Raw genomic sequence first — 11,116 nt, forward strand, 5'->3', positions numbered from 1 at the left:
TGGCGCAGTGGTTGAGAATCTGCCTGCCAGTGCAGGGGACACGGGTTCGAGCCCTGGTCTGGGAAGATCCCACATGCTGCGGAACAACTAGGCCCAGTAAGCCACAGCTACTGAGCCTGCGCGTCTGGAGCCTGTGCTCCGCAGCAAGAGAGGCCGCGATAGTGAGAGGCCCATGCACCGCGATGAAGAGTGGCCCCCGCTTGCCGCAACTAGAGAGAGCCCTCGCACAGAAATGAAGACCCAACACAGCCAAAAATTAATTAATTAATTAATTAATTTTAAAAAATCTTGGAAAGCATATAAATTTTTTTTTTAATCATAAAATCAGCCATAAACTCATACCAGACATAAACTCTGGTAACATTTGTTGTTTTCCTTCCAATGTTTTTCTTCATATATGATCTATGTTTTTTACCTATTTTAAATTATATAATTTATGTGTCTTTGCATCTCATTTTTTTTCTTAGATTGTATAATAAGCGTTTTCCATGCTATTAAACATTTTCTGAAATCATGCTTTTTAACGATTTTTCACAGCTGCCTGTTGTACATAAGATACATGCACAATAACTCTGAATTTCACCACTTACCAATTACTCCTTTATATTGCTCCCAGTTTTTCACTTTTAGCAGAACTTTGATGATGAGAATGATGCGTTTTAGTTAAAAGTAACATTTTGACCAACATGACATAAACTTTACAGACTGGATAATGAAGAGAAAGAGATGAAGGGGAACAGCTCAGAATAGAAAGCCAACATGGAATTATGTTATCTCTATATACTATCAGATAATATAACAATGCAATTGTACTTCTAAGTAAGTTAAAAACATCTTAAGGAAGTCAGAGAGCATTTACTTACAACAAGGAATGGACAGGAATTAAACAGTGAAAAAAAGTTATGTTCTTTCCAAAACACTGATGAATGTGAGACCTGAACTAGCTTTTGTGGTCACAATTGGTCTCTGGAAAGTGTTCTGTATCATAAGAAGATGCCATATTTAATAAACATCAAATGGCAGAATGATATCTGGCTAATAAGACAGATAAGGAGCTCATCTCATACACAGGTTGAACTCAAGTGAACTCTGGCATAACCATCAGAGAGTGCAAGGAGGGTAGGCAGAGAGGGCAAGGACAGAAGGAAGATTTCTTCCATTCAAAACCACACAATTCCATCTCATCAAGTCTTTCCTGATGATCTCCTTCTCCAGTGCCTCCCCTCATCACAAGCTCTCACACTGCAGGCACATGCCATCAGTTCATGGACTCAACTAAGTTCTAACAGTGTAAGGACACATGGAACAAATTCAATGTTCATGAGGGTCATCCTTTGTTCCTCTTTTGTACAGCACTGAATAGTCTCTTCTGACGTTCCATAGACCCTCCTCCTTTGTTACACTGAAACTTGAGCAACCATAGATTGTGAAATGAAGGATTATAAACCAGGGCCAGGAGAACTACAGCAGAAAATGAACTAAGGTAGAAGTAAGAACCTGATTATAAGAACACGTTGAACAGATAGTCTGGAGACAGAGATACATAAAAAACCAAAAGATAGAAGGAACTGGAGAGATGAAGTCAGACAAAGAATCAGAAACCAGAGAGATCAGGTCAGGAGAAGGCACCAGTGCAGAAATAAGTCAACACTTGGGAGGACCAGAGGTCACTGCTTCAGAGACAGAGTGTCTTAAACCGAAATTAGACCAGCCTCAAATGGAAGGACATTGTTTACTCCTCCTGAAAAATCAAGATCCACAGATTGGTATCCTGGACATAGAACCAAGAGATTAAGATGAATGCATTGGGTTTGGTAAACTAGCACGTCATTCAACTCCCTGAGGCCCAGTAACTTATCTGGCTTTGGGACTGGGTCTTTCTCTTTTATCTGCCTTACCTCCTATTCTCCAGTTTCACAGCAGGCCAGACCCCCTTTTGATTAATAGCTTTGGCTTAAGCTATATTCTTCATAGGATCCTTTGGTTTCTGGTTGAAACTACCCTATGCAAGGCCACCTCCTCACTCGTGCAATAGACATCCTTTCTGTCCTATATGTCCCCAGCTCATTTCAGACAAAGACAGATGCCCCTTTCCATTCCTTCCCAGGGTTGAGAGTGGCAGGATGTGTTTGAGCTGCTCAAAACCCTATTTTCTTTGGAGCTGAGGAAGAAGGGGATACAAGAAACAATATGAAGAGAACAGAACGCCCAGGGACATCCAAAAGCACTAAGACCTCCTGTAATGGAGCAGGGCCCTCTGGGCCCTTCCCAGGACAGACCCCATGTCCTCTGCCTGCCTCTTGTCTGTAGAAAAACTTTAGCCAAGGAATAAATTTAATCAGAGAAGTGAGAAAATGCAGAAATGAAGGAAAATAGTCAAGCAAGAAAAAATAATAGTAGTTTAGCCATTAAACAAAGTCAAGGACTTTTAGTTCCTCCTCAAGGGCTATAGATAATATTCTGAGTCATATCTTTTGAGCTGTTTTACAGATACTGAAACCTCCACCACGTAGAAGAAGTTAGCTACATGATGCCCAGACTGTAGCCATGACATAAGCTGCTCCATCTTGCACAATTCCAAGAACTGGCCTCAAAGAAACGGGAACAAACCAACCCTAGAACTAAAGGTTAACTGTACTTAAAACAATCAAGATGATGCTTGTCAGACCACCACATGACCAATTTCAAGATGATTGTAGGAGCTGACCGTGCTGTTCTGCACGTAGCCCCCTCGTTCCACCTGTACACCCCTGAAACTCTCCTTTAAAATCTTTTGCCTCCTGATCGGCAGTTGGGAGTTGGCTCTTGGACACGAGTCCACCTTCTCTCCAGATTGCTGGCCTCCTGAATAAAGCAACCTTTCCTTTCCTACCAACACTTGTCTCTAGAGTATTGGCTTTCAAGCAATGAGCAGCTGAACCTGAATTCAGTAACACTCCCTCTAAGAGATGCCTCTTGCCCTGGGCAGGATTGCACAGACCCGCGTGCACCCATGGGGCCACACGCAGTGCATCAGCTTTGCCTCAGCCTCTCCTCTCTCCATAGTCCTTCTCAGGAACTCTGAACCTGATCTGCTCATGCTTTCACCAACCTTTTAGTTGAAACGAAAAGTCCTCTTGAGCACTTTCTATTTTCCAGACGTAGTTGAAGCCTTCCTCCTCATACCATTTATCTTACTTAAAACTTTCTCATTTTGTGGATTCACAAAACATATTTACATGTGAAAGGCAGCCTCAAGGGGATTCTGGTACATTTGTAAAACTCTTGAAGAGAAGTATTTACATTTTAAAATGAATAATAATGTAGCTTATTGTATATAATGTATATACAATAATGTATACTATTGATTCCTAACTAACCAGCAGAGATTCTGCTAAGCGCTTTATATTATAAAGTATATATTATGTATTATATAATTATTTATCTGAATATTTTCAACATACCATTATTGCTTTCAATACACCTCTTATTTCCATTTAACAGAAGAGAAAATTGAAGATCACAAATAGTACGTGATGGATTCAGGACTGAAGACCAAACCCATATGACCACAACATTCATCCTCTGGTCAGTATCCTGCATGGTTTCTTGCTCTGAATAACTCTGGCATTACTGTCTCTGGCATTTATGTGGCAAGGAGGATGGCACTTTCCAATATCCTACAATGAAGATATAGCTACTGCACAATCTTGGTCACAGAATCATTTAGCTGCCCTGAAAATGGTTGTATGTGAGGCTTGCTAGACTCTAAATTTCCATACTGATCACCTTTTGAAGTGGGAGTGGAAAGAAAAAACTGCAAAATCATCCTTGGACTGCCATCCTGGGAAGTAAAATGGCATTTTTGAATAGTCTTTCAATTTCTTTCAAAGCCCCTGTAGTAGGAATGAAAGGTGTTGCTTCCATCAGAAAGCTCCTTTCACTTCACTGCCCTTCTCAAGATCAGCTTTCTTGTCACTTACAGCTGAAACTGAAGCCAAGCCCTTGGGCTGGACCTCAGGACTCCACAAACTCCTCCCACAGCCTTCGTTGCCTTTCTTTCTAATTCAGAGTTCTCACTGCTCCTGGGGCACCTGGCCTACAGTCCCTCACGCTTGGCTTGTCTCCTGCCTCTGCCCCGCAGTACCTCCCTGTAAGGGCCATTTCACTCCTCTCTGCTGCCCCTCTTCCTGTCCACTCTTATCAGACCTTCACTCAGCAACCTCTTCAGTCATAATCACTTCATCAGTGCCCTACTTTTTAAACGGTCTGAAGCCCATTTTATATTCATGGGCTGTGTGTCTCTCTAGCCATAAAGCAAGGTCTTTGGGGATAAAGATTCTATTTTTCATAGAATAGAGGAGTTAACTGAATGGATACTGGCTTAAGGAAATAAGATTATTTGGTGCCTGGCACAAGTAAGCATCCATGTATTATAACTCGCATACTAATAATAATTCTTGTTTTTGGTGCTTTGGTTCATAGAAATATATGTATATATTTAAAAGGTGTTAAGATATCCTGACAACTCTGGTACCTTGGGCACAGCTCAAGACAGGAAGCCAGAGAAGGCTGGTTCACTTTATAGCAGTGATTCTCAGCTAGGGACAAATATCTGGAGACCTTTTTGGTTATCACCACTTGGGGGTCAGGGATGTTACTGGCATCTAGTGGCTAGAGGCTAGGAAGGCTACCAAACATCCTACATTGCGCAGGAGGCCCCCCACTGCAAGGAAATACCCATCTCAAAATGTCAGTAGCACTGAGATTGAGAAACCCTGGTTCAGAAAGTAAGTTATTCTGCGGTCAGGTTGTCAGCATTGCCTGGGTTTGTTTGTTGTTTTGGCAGTTTATTGTCCAATGCAGGGAATATAGATTTTGTTTTTTAGATTGAGAATACCACCATTTGCATATCAGTCATTTTAGCTAAATACACTGTGACACAGCTTGTTTCACCTTTACGTTCAAAGTTGCCAACTCAGCTTTTGAAAATTACTTTTATTAACTTTTCCACTTTTGTATGCAATATAAATCAGTTTCCAAATTCTTAAATAAAATCTTTGGATTGGAAGAGACCTTAGGAATTATCTGACCCAAACTTTTCATTTTACACGTGAAGAAAATGAGACCCAAAGTGGTCTGGGGACTTTTTAATGACAGAAGCAGGACTGGATCCTTAATCTCCTAACCTGTATTCCAGTGCTCTTTGCAGTGTCACACAATGCAACCACTATGTACATGAGAAGGAGTAAATTCTTCTTTGGGAGATTCTTTCTTTCTAAGGACAGACCTAGTGACTGTGCTAACTAGTTTCATTAAATCATAAGGTAGAAAATAATTGCTACAGTAATACATGATGAAACACTTGTCCTCTGAAGAAGCAAGATCAAACACTAAAATTCCGTTTTGGAAATGGAAATTCTAAAGCCATCTGGCATTTTTCACTTTTAAGCTCATTTAGGTAATACTTTTCAGGATATTATCATGGTTCTTCAAATAATTTTGTGTTAAGACTTTATCTTTGTTAGATATTGGTTAACATTTTCTTGGTAAATAAATTATTATAGTAAACACTTAGATGAGAAAATCTTAATAAAAACCTTTCAAGAACAATCTTAAGTATTTTTGATCTATGCGGTAACTTTGGGTTTCACTTCATTGCCAAAGAAATGACTGGAATGGAGAGGTTAATTAACTTATTTATAATCATGCAGTATATTAATGGTAAAGAAAGGATTCCAGTACTCAGCTTTTTGTTTTGTTTGGGTTTGGTTTTTTGGTTTTGTTGGTTTTGTTTTGCAAAACAAATGCTTTTAAATTATGCATTAGATGGAATTCCCAGTTTGTTGTTCAGCCTATGTCCATCCTAGGGGTGTGAGCTTCTGAGCTCTCAAGCAATGTGAAAGAAATGAGTAATAAAAACTGATATCACCATTTCTTAATGTTTACTATGGAGCTAGGTTTATTTAAATATTTATGATATGAAGATTAGAGGTCAATTTGCGCCTTTACCCTCCACCATTCAAATTTGAATTTGTGTCATTTGTCCCAAAGAAGGTTCAGTGGAAATGCATGGAGAGATCAGTTTGAATCAAACACTTCAACTCAAGGAACGATTTAAAACAAGGCCCCACTAATCAACGAAAATGTCACTAGTTCCTATTCTGATTGAAAATGAGGAACAGAAAGGAGGGTGAGCAGACTGGAACTTCTTGCAGTGACTCGTTTGAGATTTATAACAAAAGGAGGAAGTTACTTCCCAGAAGTTGTGTTTGAAGAAGTAAAAAGAAATGTGTTACTGGCATATGAATACCAGACAGGCTGACACCACTATTAGAGGTAGAAATGATGTGCAGAATAAATAGCCACTAAATGTAGCGACAACTTTGAGTGACAGATGAAGAATAAAAATGAACAATTTTTCTGATAATGTCAGGAAACAAATGCCTCTTTCTTTCAGAAGAAAAAGACATATATGGGTGTGAATTCAAGCAGCCTCCCATCTAGTGAACTTTTTCTCCCTAACAAAACTATAATTTGGGCCCCAAACGGAGCAATCCCTTGGTAGAAATTGTAACTTCTTCACTTCATTGAAGGTTTACAACTGTTTATTCTGACTGTTTCTGTCCAGTTTTAACAATGTGTTTTATACTAACATTGTCCTGTCTACTGCATAATAAGAGATCCAAGAATAGGTTAGGCATTTTGTCTTCTGTAGGCCAAAGGCTCATAAGTTCAGATGTACTACTCAGAGCAAATTCGCATGGTTTTTGTACCAAAAATATGTAATGTTTTGGGAGTCATCTCTTTATAAAATAATAAGAGAATAGGGCTTCCCTGGTGGTGCAGTGGCTGAGAGTCCACCTGCCGAGGCAGGACACGGGTTCGTGCCCTGGTCCGGGAAGATCCCACATGCCACGGAGCGGCTGGGCCCGTGAGCCATGGCCACTGAGCCTGCGCATCCGGAGCCTGTGCTCTGCAAGGGGAGAGGCCACAGCAGTGAGAGGCCTGCGTACCGCAAAAAAATAAAAATAAAAAAATAAGAGAATAAATTTTTGTATTAATTTAACTTTGTCAAAAATAACTCAAGAAGATATGGAAAACATTTTTAGAAATTATACAGTACATGTGTGTGTCAGACAATCAATAACATCTTGCCTTTGCCAACAAAATGAACTTGAATATTACTTAAACTTCCCCAAAAAACTTCTGGTGTGGATCAAAAAGCAGAAAAGAAAATAATGGGCCTCTGCCTCAGGCTACTATGTATGCAGTTTCCCTGGATGATGGAAATCCCATGGTGACAGCCTTTCATGACGGTGATAGATATTTCCAAAAATACGGTTCTATAAAAGTCCCTCTGAACTTAAGAAAGAAAATATTAATTAGGTAGTATGATGTAATGTATCACTTTTAATTATCCTATCCTATGAGAATCTAATATCAGACCAATATTTGGTTTCAACTAAGGAGAATGGTATCTGCTTGTTTATCACAAGGATCTGTGAATCCAAAATAATGAAAGAAAGTGAAAGCGTATTATGGAGTTATCAGTCCATTATAGGAATTCTTTAGCTATACAGAGGACAGTTTTGATAAATGGCTCTCAAGGGACCCTTTTAATTTCCATAAATAATTGATTATGGCCATGTTAACATGTGCAGTTGTTTGAGGGTATTCTCACTTCTGCCCAGAAGTTTCAAGATATGAGTTGAAATGTTACTTTCATATGCTATTAAAGTCCATTATTTCTGCATTGAGGTTTCATATTATGCATCATGCCAATTGTTTCACTTAGTGAAATGATCAGAAAATCACTTTGCCCAAATCTCAGTTTTGATCTTTGCATAATGTTAAAACTTCTCTTCAGAAAAAAAACAGCAATTGATGGTTTTTCTTTTATGTTTAGTATTCAAGTTAAGAGTGTACAATTTGCAAGGAAGACTCTGGCCAAGAACTCACCTCCCCATCATCAGAACTTCCCCTTAACTTCTCACCTCCTCAGCTACAGTGATTTTTCTTTGATGTCTCAGTGATTTCCCAGCTCCCACCAATTCTGTATGCTTAGCATTTGGAAGGACAAATTAACTGACATGACTCCATAGTTTTGTCTTTTTCAGAATGTCATATAGCTGGAATTATACAGTATGTAGCCTTTACAGACTGGGTTCTTTCACTAAGCAATATGCTTTTAAGATTCCTCCGAGTCTTCTGTGTATTGATAGCTTGTTTCTTTTTAGTACCTATTAATATTCCATGCTGTGGATGTGCCACAATTTATTTATGTATTCACCCTTTGAAGGACATCTTAGTTTCTTCTAACTTTTGGCAATTCTGAGTAAAGGTGCTATGAACATTTGTGTGAGGTTTTTTGTGTGGACATGTTTTCAGCTCATTTGAGTAAATACTTCAGAGCACAATTGCTGGATTATATGGTAAGAGTATGTTTAGTTTTTTAAAAAGCCATCAAAATGTCTTTAAAAGTGGCTGAATAGTTTTGCATTCCCACCAGCAATAAATGAGAGTTCCCGTTGCTTCACTTCCTCACCAGCATTTGGTGGTGTCAGTGTTCGCAGATGTTCTTTATCAAATTGAGAAAGTTACCCTCTGTTCCTAGTTTGCTAACATTTTGTGTAATAAATGGATGTTGCATTTTGTCAAATGCCTTTTCTACATCAATTTATATGATCATACAATTTTGTTTCTTTATCCTGTTGACATGATGGATTACATTATTTGATGTTTGAATGTTGAACCATCCTTGCATACTTGAAGTAAATCCCACTTTGCTACAATGTAAAAAAAAAATAATTGACATGACAGTTCATCATGTGACTGACCTTTGGGGTTCACTCACAGAACCTAGACTATGATGTCATCAATTCTAAGAATAACCATGGATGGAATTTACTGAGCCTTTACCTCATGCTGGTCGCCATGATAAGCACTCCATATCCATCATTTAATTTAATTCTCATCACAGTTACTATGAGTTATTGCTATTCCCTTTGGCATATGAAGAAACTGAAGTTTAGAAGTTTCAGGGAACATGCAGGTAGAAGGTGCAGAGCCCAGATAAAAATCCAGGTCTGCTCACTTTTAAACGAGAAAGAATGAACCACTCCTTCTTTTCCCCAAGGTAAAATCTAAGAAGAACAAGAGACAGTGGTTCAGGATTGAGTTGAATCTTTGCTAAACTCGGAGTCTCTAAGGTTCTATTTGTGTGACTGATGAAGAGAGAGGCCTTAAGGGAAAATGAGCCAGCAAGAGGTCCCTTCTTCTATTCTCAGAAAACCCAAAGGGAGAAGAGGATGAGAAATGAATTAAAGAGACCGGACTTTACAAAATGTTGAGAATTACTGATTCTGTGGAGGGAGAAACAATTTGAAATTTTAAAAATATATTTAATTAACACTAATATAGCACAAACTGTCAAACACTGTTCTATGTACTTCATAAATATTATTAGCTCATTCAGGCCTTATAGTTACCTATGAAATGGGTACGATTATTTTTCTCATTTCAAACATGAGGAAACTGAAATATAAAAATGTTAACTTACTTGCTGAGAAAACTGCTGTCAGTAAGGGGCAAAATTAAGATTTAAACCTGGGCAGTTTGGCCTTAGACTGAGTACTTAAGCACCATAATATACTGCCCCTGATAGTTCGGAAAATATTTTGTTCCTTTTTATGGGCTTAGATCAGTGTTTCTCAACCTGGAGTTCAAGATCCCCTGGGTCCCTCAAATGTTTTTAAAGAGGCTTTCGGGTTCTCGTCAAGAGCTTTTTAATTTTATGTTTAGTTCTCAGTTCAAGTGAGGCTTAAGCTATAACTGACATAGTTTTCCTGTTCTTTGGAAAAGCTGCTTGTTAAGAGGGGCTTCATGTTAGCAGGGACCTCAAATTCAGGGTCTGCCAGCCAGAAATGAGGGAGCACAAGGAATTGAGGTAGGCAGCAGGGTCTGATCTACTACCCACACACCGGGTTGTCTTCAGATGTGGTTCCTGTCATGAAAACATCTCAGGACTCCCAACTGCTTTTGCTGTCTGATAGCCCGTTGGCCTTTGTGTGTACCTCTCTTATCATCCTTCACTCCTGATGACCACTATTACCATTCTCTTTATATTAACCAACCAACTTCTATGTTGGAACTGCCTTGAAAGTTCTATGTAGACTTGCTGGTTGCCCTCATTATCTACTTTCCCCTTCTTTTATGATAGAACCTTCCATTTTAACTAGTTGCATTACCAGGAAGCTAAAAGACTACATCTCCCAGTCTCCCGTGCATAGATGAATGCCCCATATGACTAAGTTCTGGCCAAATGAGAGTTAAGCAGAAATGTTGACTGAGACTTATAGAAAATGTCCTTAAAAATGAGGATACTGTGGAGCATGTTGGTAATGCGTTGGAGCGGGGGGCGATATATGCTAAATCTCTGTACCTTCCACTCAATTTTGCTGTGAACCTAAACCTGCTCTTTAAAAAAAAGTCTAATAATCTTTTTTTTCTAATGAGGGCTGTGCCTGTCCCTTCCTCCTTCCTCCTTCCTACTGCTGTAGACACAGATGGGATGGCTAAATTCCTAAACCCATCATGGACCATGAGGTGGCCTTGGGAACAGAAACCACATGCAGCAGAAAAGCAAGGGGAAAGAAGTGAAGTTCTTCACCAGCCCCGACTACCTCACTCCAGACTCCTTTATTAATGGGAAGGAAATATACTGCTCTCTCATTTAACCTGAGGTTATTTTGGATTTTCCTGTGATATGCAGCTGACTTGATCTTCAGTGGTGTAGAAGTACAGAGATGACATTTTATTCACCCTTCATTGAAATATGCAGCACAGTCTCAATAGGGCAGGTTCAACTGAAAAATATACTTATTGAATTGAATCTCAAAAACCACTGAAAGGGCTCAGAATTCTCCATTAAGATAAAGATACACACCAAAGTTCCTCCTGGCCTTCTTGTCTACATCTAGTTAAACTCATTCCAAATAAATTTCATAATTGTTTCTTTTCAGTCTTTCTTGATTATAGGTTGCATAATTGGAAAATATTTAATTAAAATGCTTTGTGAATATTCCATATGCTTAAATATATTTTATGAGCTTTAGAATAGACGGTGTGACCAAAG

Source organism: Lipotes vexillifer, unplaced genomic scaffold, assembly GCF_000442215.2.
Source record: "Lipotes vexillifer unplaced genomic scaffold, Lipotes_vexillifer_v1.1 scaffold415, whole genome shotgun sequence".
Lineage (NCBI taxonomy): Eukaryota > Metazoa > Chordata > Mammalia > Artiodactyla > Lipotidae > Lipotes > Lipotes vexillifer.